Source organism: Mesoplodon bidens (genome assembly GCF_964165515.1).
Source record: "Mesoplodon bidens genome assembly, chromosome: 11".
NCBI lineage: Eukaryota > Metazoa > Chordata > Mammalia > Artiodactyla > Ziphiidae > Mesoplodon > Mesoplodon bidens.
In genome coordinates this window covers 92,706,615-92,722,048 of record NC_138167.1, presented here as the reverse complement: position 1 = coordinate 92,722,048, position 15,434 = coordinate 92,706,615, and positions in this window count along the sequence as shown.

Below are 15,434 nucleotides of genomic sequence, written 5' to 3'. Positions count from 1 at the left end.
ATGAGATATGAATTCTTTCTGACCAAGAGTTTTAAAAAGGACGGCAAAAGATAAGAGGATCTAGATGATGATGTACAGAGGGATTATATGTGAGAGATTTGTGAGGTAAGCAGCAGATTCTTCAGGGGAGACCTCAGAGAAGAGGAGAAAATTTCCCAAGATTTATCCTGAAAAGAGAGCAAGACTCTTACAGATTGAGCAGTTATTGACCAAGATTGAATTTCCAAAAGGAAGTGACTCTGAATAATCTTGAATTGCATAGATTGTGATTATCTAATACATCTTCAGTCAAGACTTGGACAAAGTCTTATATGTGTTGATTTTCTGTCTCCCTCTACTCTGATTTTTTTAATTCAACACCATGAAAAAGTGAATGGGAAATTTCTTTGTCTTAGGTGTGAAATCAAGGAACAAACTTACTCTTCTTATATCTTAAAATCCCCCCAATATAAAGTGCCCATGGCCATTACAAACCGCCATCTTCAACCTTGAGTCTTGTTTGGACATTTTAGTGAGATGATGCAGTTTTAACAAATGCTGCTAGCTAAAAAAAAAAAAAAAAAGACAAAATGATATAAAGGTTACATTTTTAGGTAGAGTTACAGTTTAAAAGCTATTTTTAAGTAAGAAGATTGCTTTTAACTGGAAACCAGAAAACCTCCCAAGCATATGTTATAAGTGGATATAAAAAAAAAAATGTTAGTACCTTCAGTCACTGATTGATCTGGTTTGAAAGACTGTTCACTTAGGAGCAATCCCCATTTGCAATGCTAGAGCATAAAATGGAAAAGGAGAGAAAATAAACTTACTTAAATCATTTAGTAAAGATTTGAAGAGGCAGTAATAATTTTACCTTTAAAAATTATCAATTAATGAAATTAGTGCTGGTGAAACCAAGGGATGGAAGCCAAGTACGTGTTGGCTGGTGTTCAGTGGATTCCTCCCACATCTCTGCCAACAATACGTAGCTCTGACCTTGAAACACCTGTGTGTTGGAAGGGACTGTCAAACTGAGCTATGTAAAAGTTGCTCTGTGCTTTGAAAATGAGGAATAGAATGAAATCCTAAACTCTCTTTTCTTCTGTAATCTGAGCTGTTAAACAAAACTTTTTTGGGATTAAACTAATCAGTTCATTAGCCCTCTTTTCAGTTACCAAATCTAGTGTTTATAGGAAAAAGTATTATTTTTATTTATTTATTTATTTATTTATTTTTTGCGGTACGCTGGCCTCTCACTGTTGTGGCCTCTCCTATTGCGGAGCACAGGCTCCGGACGCGCAGGCTCCCGACGCGCAGGCTCAGCGGCCATGGCTCACGGGCCCAGCCGCTCTGCGGCATGTGGGATCTCCCTGGACCGGGGCACGAACCCGTGTCCCCCGCATCGGCAGGCGGACTCTCAACCACTGCGCCACCAGGGAAGCCCAAAAAGTATTATTTTTAAATGTGAAACAAAATTTATAAAAACTTCCTTAATGGGAATTAGAAACTGTACAGTATTTACTTATTTATTATTTCTTTAATGTATCAATTTAGATTTATATATATATATTCATTTGTTTTATATATAGATAAAACTGAATCACTTCGCTATATACCTGAAACATTGTAAATCAGCTATACTTACATATATATTATTTTTCAGATTCTATTTCATTATAGTTTATTACAAGATATTGAATATAGTTCCCTTTGCTATACACTAGGTCCTTGTTGTTTATTTTACATATAGTAGTGTGTATCTGTTAATCCCCAATTCCCAATTTATCCCTCCCGCCTTTCCCCTTTGGTAACCATAAATTCGTTTTCTATGTCTGTGAGTCTGTTTCTGTTTTGTAAGTAAGTTCATTTGTGTCATTTTTTTTAGATTCCACATGTTAGTGGTATTACATGATATTTGTCTTTCTCAGTCTGACTTCTTCATTTAGTATGATAATCTCTAGGTCCATCCATGTTGCTGCAAATGTCATTATTTCTTTTTTTATGGCTGAGTTGTATTCATATATATACATACACACACACACACACACACATCTTCTTTATCCATTAATCTGTTGATGGACATTTAAGTTGCTTCCATGTCTTGGCTATTGTAAATAGTGCTGCAGTGAACATGAATATTGGAAATAGTGCTGCAATGAACATGCGGTACATGTGTCTTTTCGAATTACAGTTTTCTCGGGATTTATGTCCAAGAGTGGGATTGCAGGATCATATGGTAACTCTATTTTTAGTTTTTTAAGGAGCCTCCGTACTGTTCTCCATAGTGGATGCACAAATTTACATTCCCACCAACAGTGTGGAGGGGTTCCCTTTTCTTCACATCCTATCAGTCATTTATTACTTATAGACTTAAAACTTTTTTCTTAATTTTTATTTTATATTGGAGTATTGTTGATTTACAATGTTAATTTCAGGTGTACAGCAAAGTGTCAGTTATATATCTACATATATCTATTCTTTTCCCATTTAGGTTATTACACAATATTGAGTAGAGTTTCTTGTGCTATACAGTAGACTTTTTAATGATGACCATCCTGACCTGTGTGAGGTGTTTTCTGTGTTCACTCAGTAGTGAAATCTTTTTAAAGATTTCGTTTATCAGAGTTTTGTAATTTCCACATACAGGAGTTGTACATGTTTTATTAGATCAATACGTAAGTATCCCATTTTTTGGTGTTAATATACATGATATTGTGTTCTTAACTGCAAAACCTAATTGTTAATTGTGGGTATATAGGAAAGCAATTGACTTTTGTATAATAATCCTATGTCCTATAATCTTGATAGTTCCAGGTTTTTTGTCATATCATTTGCTAAAAAAGGCAATTGTATGTTGTCCCCATTTTATTTTATTATCTTATTATACTCATTTGGACTTCCATATAATGTTAACACGGGACAGTGAGAGGAGACATCCTGCCCTGTTTTTAATCTCAGAAAAGACATCCAATTTCTTGCAATTATGTATGAATATTGCTGTAAATTTTTTATATTTTTTCTTTTTCAAGTTGATAATGCTTCTCTTTATTTCTAGTTTACAAGAGTTTTTAATCACAAAAACAAACAAAAATGAAACTAGCTTTTATTAAAAATGAGAATGATTTATGAGATTTTTTTCTGTATTAGCTGATAATAGTCCTATAATGTTTTTTCTTTAACTTCTTGAATATGATGGATTACATTTATTTATTTTTGAATGTTGGATCAACCTTGCATGCCTGGAATAAATCTCATCTGGTTGAGGTATATAATTCTTTTTATACATTTTTGCATTAAATTTGCTAGTAATTTCTTGAATTTTTTCATTTAAATTCATGAGAGATATTGGACTATGCTTTTTCTTTCTTGTATTATCTTTATCATGTTTTCTTGTTAGGGTAATGCTGATTCATAGAATGAGTTAGAAAGTGACCCCTTGTGCTTCTAATTTCTGGAGGACATCATAGAATTTTGTATCATTTCTTTCTTAAATATTTGGTAGAATTTTGCAGTGACATCATTTGGCCTCATGCTTTCTTTTTGGTAGGTCTAAGTTATTGATTACATTTTCTGATTGCTATAGGCTTATTCAGATTACATATTTCTCTTTCTGTGAGTTTGGTATCTGTATATTTCAAGGAATTTATTCATTTTATATAAGTTGTCAAATTTGTGGGCAGAAAATTATTCATATGATGCTTTTATTATCCTTTTAATGTCTAGAATCAGTAGTGATGTCTTCTCTGTCATTTCTGATATTCACATTTATTACTTCTTTCCATTTTTCTTGATTTGCTTGGCTAGAGTTTTATCAATTTCACTGTTCTTTTCAAATAACTGGATTTGATCACATTGATTTTCTCTATTGGTCTCCTATTTTCAATTTTATTGATTTCTGCTCTAATTATTACATTCATTTTTTTTTTCTTGCTGTAGTCTAAAATTGCTCTCCTTTTTCTAATACCCTAAAGTGGAATCTTGCTTGTTGATTTTAGATCTTTCTTCTATTTAGTGTCAATACTTTAATATTTACTCTCAGCATTCACTCATTGCTTTCACTGCACCTCATAAATTTTGAAAAATTTTACAAATTGTTCTGTCAAAAAGTTTACCATAGGGACTTCCCTGGTGGTGCAGTGGTTGAGAGTCCGCCTGCCGATGCAGGGGACACGGGTTCGTGCCCCAGTTCGGGATGATCCCACATGCCGTGGAGCGGCTGGGCCCGTGAGCCATGACCGCTGAGCCTGTGCGTCCGGAGCCTGTGCTCTGCAACGGGAGAGGCCACAGCAGTGAGAGGCCCGCGTACTGCAAAAAAAAAAAAAAAAAAAAAAAAAAAAAAAAAAAAAAAGTTTACCATTAGTTCAAAATATTTTAAAATTTCTCTTGAGATTATTTCTAGGCCCCAAATTTTGTTTAAAAGTATGTTGTTTAATCTAATATTTTGGTGTTTTTCAGCTACGTTTCTGTTACTAATTTCTAGTTTAAGTTTGTTGTGCTCTGAGAGTATACTTTATATGATTTCTATTATTTTAATATGTTAGGGTGTATTTTATGGCCCCGAATGTGCCAATTTTCTGAATGTTCTCTGCAAGCTTGAAAACAGGATGTATTCTGCTTTTGTTTGTTGTAGTATTCTATAAATTACATCAATTTGACTGATAGTAGTTTTCAGGTTAACTACATGCTTACTGATTTTCTGTCAGCTTGATTATCAATTACTGAAAGACGGTTGTTGAAGTATCCAATTATATAGTGGGTTTGCCTGTTTCTCCCTGCAGTTCTGTCAGTTTGCCTCATGCAGTTTGACAGTTCTTGCAAGGTGCATACACAATAAGGATTGTTATGTTTTCCTGGAAAACTGTTCCCTTTATGTAATGCCCCATATTTATCCCTGATTATTTTTCTTGAAGTCCTCTGTTTCTAAAATTAATACAGCTACTCCAGCTTCCTTTTGCCTATTGTTATCATGGCATATCTTTTTCCTTCCCTTTACTTTTTTTTCTCTCAGTCAAAAATTTTTATTGGGTCATTACTCTGCTTGTGTGTGTGTGTGTGTGTGTGTGTGTGTGTGTGGTATAATACAAACAACATTTTTCACCTTCACCTTTTTAAGTGTACAGTTTAGTGGTATTAAATACATTCACATTTACTGTGCGACCATCACCACCACCCATCCCCATAACTCTTTTCATCTTGTAAAGCTGAAACTATATACCCATTAAACAGTTACTCCCCCTTTCCCCCCGCCCCCAAGCCCCTGGAAAACACCATTATACTTTCTGTCTTCATGATTTTAACTGTTCTGAGTATCTCACATAAGTAGAATCATACAGTTGTTGTATTTTTGTGATTTGATTATTTCACTTAGAGTAATGCCCTCAAACTTCAAGTGTGCTGTAATATATGTCAGAATTTCCTTCCTTTTTAAGGCTTGATAATATTCTATTTTATATATATTATATATATATATATTATTATATATATATATATATACACACACACCACATTATGCTTTTCCATTCATTTGTCAGTAGACAGTTGCATTGCTTCCATGTTTTAGTTATTGTGAGTAATGTCACTATAAACATGAAAATACAAATATCTTTTCAGGACTGTACTTTCAGTTCTTTTGGATATATACTTAGAAGTGAAATTGCTAGATTATATGATAATTCTATTTTTAATTTTTTGAAGAACCACCATACTGTTTTCCACAAACACTATACCATTTTACACTTCCACCAAAAGTACACAAAAGTTCTAATTTCTCCACATTCTCACCAACATGTTCTTTTCTTCTATTTTTTATTATTTTAACCATTATAATGGGTGTGAGGTGCATCTTGCTCATTTTTTAATTGGATTGTTTGGGTTTTTTTATTGTTGAGTTTTAGGAGTTCTTTATATATTCTTCTGTATATTAATCCCTTATGAGATGTATGATTTCCAAATAATTCTTCCCATTGTATACTGTGTATAGTGTCTTTTGATGCACAATATTTTTAAAAAATTTTCATAAAGTCCAATTTATCTACTGTTTTCTTTTGTTACTTATGCCTTTGGTATCATGTCCAAAAACTCATTGTCAAATCCAATGTCAGGAAACTTCTGTCCTATGATTTCTTCTAAGAGTTGTATTGTTTTAGGTCTTACATTTAGGTACTTCATAGATCTTGAATTAATTTTGTATATGGTGTTAGATAAGGGCCCAACTTCATTCTTTTATATGTGGAGATGTAGTTTTCCCAGCACTATTGGTTGAAAAGACAGTCCTTTCCTTATTGAATAGTATTGGCACTCTTTTCAAAAATTACTTGCTCATATATGCAAGGGTTTATTTCTGGGCTCTTTATGCATCTTCCAATCCATGAACATGGGATGTATTTCCATTTATTTCTTTCATCTCCTTGATTAAGTTAATTCCTAAGTATTTTACCCTTTTTTGATGTTATTATAAATGGAATTGTTTTTGTAATTTTCTTTTCAGATTGTTCATTGTTTATGTACAGAAATGCAACTTATTTTTTCACATTATCTTTGCATCTTTTTACTTTGCTGCATTCATTTATTGGTTCTACATCTTTTTTAGAAAATTTTTAGAAATTTTTTAGAAATTTCTACACATAAGATCATCTCATCTGCAAACAGATGTAATTTTACTTCTTTTCCAATTTGGATACTTTATGTTATTCCAATTACACCTATGATACACCTTTTGAAATCCAAGAATATTATTCATTTTTTGCATGTCTGATCTCTTTTGTTTTTAATTCTTTACTCTTTGCATTTACTTTTGTGAGGTTTCATTAAACTATCTTCATGCTTGCTCATTCTTTCTTTAACAACATCTAAACCATTATCATGCCCATCAAAAACATTCTTTTTCTTTTACAGTGTTTTTGTGTTTTACATTTTATTTTTATTCTTAGAGTTTTTGTTGCTCTGATTATATTACTCATCCATTCTTACAAGTTGGGTGCTTTTTCCACTACAGTTCTTAAGATGCTAATCATAGTTATTTTAAATTCCATATTTGATAATTACAACATCTATGTGATATCTGAGTCTAATTCTGATGCTTTATTCAGACTGTATTTGTTTGATTTTTGTTTTTTTGCCTTTAGTATGCCTTGTAATGTTTTATTGCAAGCTGGACATGCTGTGTAGAATAAACAGACCTTTACTGTGAAGTTTTATTAATTTGGGTAGGGGTTGGGCTCTACTTAATGTTTGCTGTAGTTGTAAATGTCAGAGGTTTAAAATTTCTCTCATATCCTTGTTTTGATCTCACCTGTTACTATTGGACTTCTCTAAGAACTCTTTCTAGCTGCATCTTGCAGCTCCTTTAGCTATAATCCATACATGGAGTGTGGTAATATGTGGGGAGATGTGAGAGGGAAGCTCTCTAAAAGCCTATGATTAAACTACTGCTTTTCAGAGAGCCAGTTCCCTAGGCTGAGACCATCATAAGTGTCTTAGGTACACACACACACACACACACACAGACACACACACACACACACATCTCAAGTGAAAGAAGGCCAGAGGAGACTGGGATCAAAAAATGCCTTGTTTCAAGGTATGTAAAACTGTGATCAACTCTTTTTCAATTGAAAGTAAGCCTCTGTTATTAAGAAAGTTCTGAGTGTGTTTCACAACAGTCACTCCTCCCCCACCACCAATGCAAAAGCTCATGTGGGATCTTTCTTGTGTCTTTGTCATTAGAATCTGCAATGATTCCTGTAGGTAGAGCCTGTGAGAATGTGGATGTCCTCCTATGAATGGCTGTCATCTGCAATAGTAAGAGTTTCTCACTACCATATTAGGCCAAACTCAGCCTTCAGGAATTTGTCAAAATTACCATTGAAGACTTCCTACAAGTTTTTTGCTCTCCAAACTCACCTTGAGATGAGCGTGGTAGTTTTGGATGGTAGTTTGCCCTGTGACCTCAGTTCTCTGATGGGTCCATGGAAATTCATTGAATTGGTCTGTTTAGCTTTTCTTCTTGTAAGTTTAGGAGGGAGAGTTTCCAGTCTCTCTGCATGTTGGAACTATAACCAGAAGCCAGCACCCAACATTTTATGATGAAATTTTCCAAATACACAAAAAGTAAAGCATTTAAGGCACATAGATACACAACTCAATTACATAGATGCATAACAAACATGTAGAAATATAGAGAACATTTATCTCCAATTTATGTTTTGTACCCAGTTTCAGTAATTATCAACATCTTTTCATATGCCCACACCCACTTCTACCCCACCATATTATGTATATTATCTAAAGAATTTCAAAGAAAATCCAGATATCATATCATTTTACCCAAAAGTAAACAGTATTAACCTGAAGAAAAAAGAACATTTTCTCCATATCCACAATGTCATCATCATGCCAGGCAATAACAGTTACTCAAAATCTTCTCCCACTCAGTCCTTTTAAAAACTTCCTAAGATATCTAAAATTTGTCTTTTTATATTTGGTTTGTTTTATAAACTAAGTCTTAATGCAAGAAAGTAACCAGAACTTTATGGAATTTCCCCAAGCTATCACTAGGAGATAGGAAAAGGACATTCATTAGAGTACGGTTGAAGAATGTGTTTGGAAGAAATAAATCATTTTATATTTATTCCCCAGTGAGTTGAACCTTCTCAGTAAATTGTTGAAAGTTTTTTCTTCCAGAGTCAGAGCTAATTATGGTACCATTTTAAAGCATATTCTCTTTTATGTATTGAATCAAAATATGAAATTTACTAAACATTAAATTTTTGTTAAAATCTTTATCTACTTCTAAGCTTTTTTTAATCATTGTATTGTTCTTTGTTTCTACTCCCATGGGAACTATATTTGGATTACAATTAGTTTACCATATAACCATCCTTGTACTTTTATATAATGTTCTTGTTAATGCTGATATTTTTCTTCATAAATTTTATATTATATTTAAAAATGTATTGACATTATACTTAACTTACAAATTAATTTGGATATGATTAAAATTTACTGTTGGAAACAATAGAATAAATACTACCAGAATTGCCCTCTCATGATAAGCAAGTTTAATAGTGGATAAAATGCGTGAGACATTTTTTTCTCAGGCAGTGGACTACAACCAGTGATGGTCTGTAATGACTGAGAGAGGGAAACGCATGAGGAAGGTCCTATGGCAACTCTACCTCTCCGCTTACAGGGACTTTATTGACCATAGAATGGAAGGGTTGACAAGCTTAAGCTGGCCATAGTGACATCATGAGCTGATGAGGCAGAGATCAGAGTCTACAACTGATTAAAATGCTAATATTTGTTGGGCAATTTATCTACAAGGAGGAAGCTGTCCAGATTTTGGGGTGGGGGTGAGACTGGATGTCCTCTCCAGAATTCTGCTTGGGAATTTCTCATGTATCCCTGCTGAGGGCTGGGATGAGCATGCTCAGGGCATGTCGCTGAGAGACCCTCCCAGAGAATAGCTGCCATGGGGCTGAGAGCTGAACAGATATCAGCATTCATTCAGTACTTGGGCCAGTCTGAGTATAAGGCTTCTTGAGCACCTCCAGAAAGGGACACAAATTAGGAGTAAAGACCACAACCTAAAGTAAGTGTGACACTATGGGTTCAAGACAAAACAGCCCTAATAAACAATGAAACGAAGGCTAACAGGATCAAAAGAATTATCCAGTAGTTTAATTGACTACCAAGCCTAGTTTAAACCACTATCAATACCCACTAAAGAAAAACAGCATAGTCCAGTCTCTATAATATACATGCACAGTGTCTGTCCTACAATAAACAAAGGACTAGCCATGCAAGGGAACAAATATGTGTGACCTGTTATCAAAAACAACGAAAAAGGTGATCAATAGAATAAACTTGGAGATGATTCAGGTATTGATGTTAACAGAGAAAGACTTTAAAATAGCTACAATAAACATGTTCTATGCCTAAGGGAATAAATATGCATAATGAGTGAAAATATGGAGAATATCAGTAGGGAAATTGATACTATTTAGAAAACAAAAGCAAGAATTAATGCATTCAAATGGAAATTTTAGAGCTGAAAAATACAGTATATGAAGTAAAAAATTCCCTGGATTGTTTTAATAGCAGATGGAGACTGCAAAATAAAAGATCAGTGAAACTAAAGATGAATAAATAGAGAATACACACGTTGACGAACAAAGGAAAAAAATGACTCAAAAACAACATCAAAAAAGGTAGAGCCTCAGAGACATGAGACAATATCAAGTATTTTAGCATATGTACAATACAAATTCCAGAAGGAAATAAGAAGGAATTGGGCATAAAAATATATTGGAAGAAATAGTGTCTAAAAGTTTTTCCAAATGAACCCAAAATATCCACTTACGTATCCAAGAAGAGCAGCAAACCGCATATAGGAAAAATTCAAAGAAAAGCAAAACTCATAGTTAAACTGCTATAAATCAAAAGTAAAAAAGAGAAAACCATAAATGCTGCAAGAAAAACAAAACTTAGAGACACATAAAAATAATACAAGTGTACCAAACGTAAGGTAGATAGATAGTGGGAAGCAGCCGCAGAGCACAGGGAGATCAGCTCGGTGCTTTGTGACCGCCTGGAGGGGTGGGATAGGGAGGGTGGGAGGGAGGGAGATGCATGAGGGAAGGGATGTGGGAACAGATGTATATGTATGACTGATTCACTTTGTTATAAAGCAGAAACTAATAAAAAATATATATATATAAAGAAATAATACAAGTGTGATAAAAAATGGATGCCAGAAGATATTAGAATGACAACGTTAAAGAGCTGAAAGAAAACAATTATCAACTTAATATTCTATATCCAATGAAAATATTTTTTAGAAATAAGAGTAAAAATAGCCATTTCTTATGAATTAAATATGAGAAAACTCATTAACAACAAAATTGTACTAGAATAAAAGAATGCTAAAGGGAATGCTATTAGAAGGAAACTCGTATCCACAGAAAATAATACAGAACAGCTGACATCTTAATTTTTTGTGTAAATATAAAAGGCAGACTTTCCTTACTTCTTAATTTAGTAACAAGATGACCATTAAATGCAAAACTATAATATTACATTGTGAGTTAATGTATGTGCAATGTAAAGTACATAACAACATTAGCATCAGCCTCAGACCTAGAGTCTGTCATACAGAGTGAAGTAAGTCAGAAAAACAAATACTGTATGCTAACACATATATATGGAATCTAAAAAAAAAAAAAAAAATTCTGAAGAACCTAGGGGCAGGGCAGGAATAAAGACGCAGATGTAGAGAATGGACTAGAGGACACGGGGAGGGGAAGGGTAAGCTGGGACGAAGTGAGAGAGTGGCATGGACTTACACATACTACGAAATGTAAAATAGGTAGCTAGTGTGAAGCACCTGCATAGCACAGGGAGATCAGCTAGGTGCTTTGTGACCACCTAGATGGGTGGGATAGGCAGGGTGGGACGGAGACGCAAGAGGGAGGAGATATGGGGATATATGTATATGTATAGCTGATTCATATTGTTATAAAGCAAAAACTAACACACCATTGTAAAGCAATTATACTCCAATAAAGATGTTAAAAAAAAGGAAAAAATAAATATACTGATTTTATTAGGTGATAGAAATGTGGATAATTTGAATTTTACATTACTGTTATTATTTAAATATTAGTTTTTCAGTAGACCTTTAAAAAAAAACTTACAAAAGAAGGAAATAATTGCTAGGTTCTATAATAAAGCCATGGGAATCATTACTGTGGATAATTACACAGTATAACTTATCTAGAAATAAAACAATAGCTGCTTATTTTTAATCCATAATCAAGGACCATGTAAATGATTTTTATAAACAAATATAAGCAAGCAATACATGCATATGTGCTTGTTGAAAATATTTTTAAAAATATAGAATTAATTAAAACTTTATTCATCAGATGTAATTTCAGTACATCGTGTGTACTTGTGGACAGTTATCTGTGTATTTATGTGTGTGCACTTGTGCACATCTTTGTGTGGATATAGAGGAGAGAGGGTGATGAAAGACAGAATGAATTAGAGAGAGATAGAGAAACTCATTTTATGGTCATACTATCTCTATTTTTCAAACAAAATTTTTGCTGGAGAAAAAATCAAAGTTTACTCAACTAATCCCCATATAACATTAATATTACTGTGTAAAATTCTTAATTAGGGAATTTAACTTAAAATCCCTGTACGTCGAAGTGGGTACATCAAGAAAATTCCTTTAGTGCAGTATATTTATTTTTTACGCACATACATAAAATTGTGGTGTAAGTATAAACAGAATTAAGGAAAAGTGCTGTGGAAAAGATTAGAAGACAACTTATTTTCTTGAAAAATATTTCTCGGAGCCCGGAGGAAGATGGCGGAAGAGTAAGACGCGGAAATCACCTTCCTCCCCACAGATACATCAGAAATACATCTACACGTGGAACAACTCCTACAGAACACATACTGAATGCTGACAGAAGACCTCAGACCCCCCCCAAAAGGCAAGAAACTCCCCACATACCTGGGTAAGGCAAAAGAAAAAAAGAATAAACAGAGACAATAGGATAGGGACGGGACCTGCACCAGTGGGAGGGAGCCGTGAAGGAGGGAAGGTTTCTACACACTACAAGCCCCTTCGCGGGCGGAGACTGCAGGTGGCGGAGGGGGAAAGCTTCGGAGTAGCGGAGGAGAGCACAGCAACAGGGGTGCGGAGGGCAAAGCGGAGAGATTCTGGCACAGAGGACCGGTGCCCTCAGGCACACACCAGCCCGAGAGGCTTGTCTGCTCGGCCGTCGTGGCGGGCGGGGCTGGGAGCTGAGGCTCGGGTATCGGCTTTCAGTCGGAGCGCAGGGAGAGGACTGGGGCTGGCGGCAGGAAGAGAGCCTGAAGGGGTTAGTGCACCACGGCTAGCCCGGAGGGAGTCCGGGGAAAGGGTCTGGAGCTGCTGAAGAGGCAAGAGACTTTTTTCCCTTTTGTTTCCTGGTGCGCGAGGAGAGGGCATTAAGAGGGCTGCTTGGGGAAGCGCCGGAGACAGGCGCGAGCCGCGGGTAAGGCGCGGACCTCGGAGATGGGCGTGGGCCGCCGCCGCCGCCGCCGCCGCGGCCCGCCGCTGCAGCCCGCCGCCGCCGCCGCCACCACCGCGGGGCCTGTGTGCGAGCGCGGGTCACTGTCCGCCCCGCCTTCCGGGGGGCCTGTGCACCCCGCCACTGCCGGGGTCCCGAGACCCAGGGACGGCTTTCCCGGGAAAGCGCACGGAGCGCCACGGGCTGCTGCAACGTCACGCCGGCCTCTGCCGCCGCAGGCCCGCCCCACACTGCGCGCCCCTCCCTCCCCTCTGCCTGAGTGAGCCAGAGCCCCCGAATCAGCGGCTCCTTTAAACCCGTCCTGTCTGAGCTAAGAACGGACGCCCTCCGGCGACCTACGCGCAGAGGCGGGGCCAGGTCCAAGGCTGAGACCCGGGAGCTGTGAGAGCAGAGACAGGGAAATCTCTCTGTGCAGCCTCGGAGGCAGCGGATTAAAGCTCCACGGTCCATTTCATGTGCCCTGCGTCTGTGGAGTGCATGGATGGACAGCGAATCATCCCAAATTGAGGAAGTGGACTTTGAGGACAAGATTTAAGACTTTCCCCCCTTTTCCTCTTTTTACAATGAATTATCCCAAATTGAGGAGGTGGACTTGGAGAGCAAGATTTTTGATTTATCCCCCTGCTCTCTTTTTGTGAATGTGTATGTGTAATCTTCTGTGTAAGATTCTCTCTGTATAGCTTTGCTTCCTCCATATGTCCCAGGGTTCTATCGGTCGTGGTTTTTTTTTTTTTTTTCAATAATTACTTTCTAATTTTAATAACGCTACTATATTTCATACTTTATTCTATTCTACTTTACCTGCTCTTTCTTTTTTTCCTACCTTCCCTTCCTCCCTCCCTCCCTCCGCTCCTCCTTTCCTTCTTTCTTTTTCTTTCCTTCCTCCCTCCCTCCCACCCTTCTTCTTTCCACTTTCTTTTTCTTTCCTCCCTCCCTCCCTCCCTCCTGTCTTTCCTTCTTTCCTTCCTCCCTCCCTCCCTCCTTTCTTTCCTTCTTTCTTTCCATCCTTCCTCCCTCCCTCCCTCCTTTCTTTCTTTCTTCCTTCCTTCCTTCCCTTCTTCCTTTCTTTCCCTCTCTCTTTCTTTCTTCTACTAATTCTTTCTTTCTACTTTTTCTCCCTGTTATTCTGAGCCGGGTGGATGAAAGGCTCTTGGTGCTGCAGCCAGGAGCCAGTGCTGTGCCTCTGAAGTGGGAGAGCCAACTTCAGGACACGGGTCCACAAGAGACCTCCCAGCTCCACATAATATCAAGCAACGAAAATCTCCCAGAGATCTCCATCTCAACACCAGCACCCAGCTTCAGTCAACGACCAGCAAGCTACAGTGCGGGTCACCCTATGCCAAGCAACTAGCAAGGCAGGAAAACGACCCCACCCATTAGCAGAGAGGCTACCTAAAAACATAATAAGGCCATAGACACCCCAGAACACACCACCAGACGTGGACCTGTCCACCAGAAAGACAAGATCGAGCCTCAACCACCAGAGCACAGGCATTAGTCCCCCCCACCAGGAAGCCTACACAACCTACTGAAACAACCTTAGCCACTGGGGTCAGACACCAAAAACAACGGGAACTACGAATCTGCAGCCTGCAAAAAGGAGACCCCAAACACAGTAACATAAGCAAAATGAGAAGACAGAAAAACACACAGCAGGTGAAGGAGCAAGATAAACACCTACCAGACCTAACAAATGAAGAGGTAATAGGCAGTCTACCTGAAAAAGAATTCAGAATAATGATAGTAAAGCTGATCCAAGATTCTATTTCCAAGATCCATAATCTTGGAAATAGAATAGACAAAATGCAAGAAACAGTTAATAAGGACCTAGAAGAACTAAAGATGAATCAAGCATCGATTAAAAACACAATAAATGAAATGAAAAATACTCTAGATGGGATCAATAGCAGAATAACTGAGGCAGAAGAACGGATAAGTGAGGTGGAAGATAAAATAGTGGAAATAACTGATGCAGAGCAAAATAAAGAAAAAAGAATGAAAAGAACAGAGGACAGTCTCAGAGACCTCTGGGACAACATTAAACGCACCAACATTCGAATTATAGGGGTTCCAGAAGAAGAAGAGAAAAAGAAAGGGACTGAGAAAATATTTGAAGAGATTATAGTTGAAAACTTCCCCAATATGGGAAAGGAAATAGTTAATCAAGTCCAGGAGGCACAGAGAGTCCCATACAGAATAAATCCAAGGAGAAATACACCAAGACACATATTAATCAAACTGTCAAAAATTAAACACAAAGAAATCATATTAAAAGCAACAAGGGAAAAACAACAAATAACACACAAGGGAATCCCCATCAGGTTAACAGCTGATGTCTCAGCAGAAACTTTACAAGCCAGAAGGGAG